Source organism: Gavialis gangeticus, unplaced genomic scaffold, assembly GCF_001723915.1.
Source record: "Gavialis gangeticus isolate Ggan-Ray unplaced genomic scaffold, GavGan_comp1, whole genome shotgun sequence".
In the NCBI taxonomy this organism is placed as follows: domain Eukaryota; kingdom Metazoa; phylum Chordata; order Crocodylia; family Gavialidae; genus Gavialis; species Gavialis gangeticus.
The window spans coordinates 6,003,326-6,004,213 of NW_017729001.1; positions in this window are offsets into that span (position 1 = coordinate 6,003,326).

Genomic DNA, 888 nt, shown 5'->3' on the forward strand with positions numbered 1-888 from the left:
AAAAAAAAAAAAGAGATTTTTTTTTTTTTTTTTCAATCAGATTTTTTTAAATTTAATAGTCTTTTTAAATGTTTTTTGTTAAGATGCTTTTAAAAAAAACCTACATAAAGATAACTTTAATATAACACCTGTTAAAGTACAAAGATATCATCATGGAACACGGATTATAACTTCCAATTATATACTATTTGAAACAACATATTCATGTAACCTTTTTAGAAAAGTTTTATAAATAGGTCACACAGGCCATGGACTATATTAGGGGTCCAATCTTATGGGGTTCCCAGAGGCTACTTTATGAATTAGTAAAGATTAAAGAAAACCACTCTGCCCAATGGGAATCAGTGCTCAGCCTAGAAGATCTCATTAAGCATCTCTGTGATGCTTAGTTTCAGTTCTCAAACTGTGGATTTGTGTCTTCAGAGATAACATCCTTGTTAACAGCAGTATAGGGAGATGAGAGATAATAGACCTGATTACCTACCCATCAGCCCAACTGCCTCTGCAAGTTTGTGTACACACAGTCAAGTCCTTACCTTTCTCTAAAAGTGTAACGTTTCAAGTTAAATAAATAAAGGATAACACACAAGACACACTTTTTGTAGAAAACAATGATTAAACCGAGGCTTCCTGACTAGCAATTTAAATTGTGATTTGTTTTAAATCAAATCCACCCTGGCCACAGTTGATTTGAAAGCATTGGCTTGGGAAATTCCCCTCAAGCAGGCCTAAGGTGATCCACACAAAAGCCTCACACAGAGCAGCAGAATGGTTCTGAGAAACATGGGACCTGAAGGGGCACCCCAAGCCCTCAAGTCCAGTCTACAGTATGAAACTTGCATTCTAAATTAGTGGTTTTATTCATTTTACTTTTTAAAGTGAAAAGCC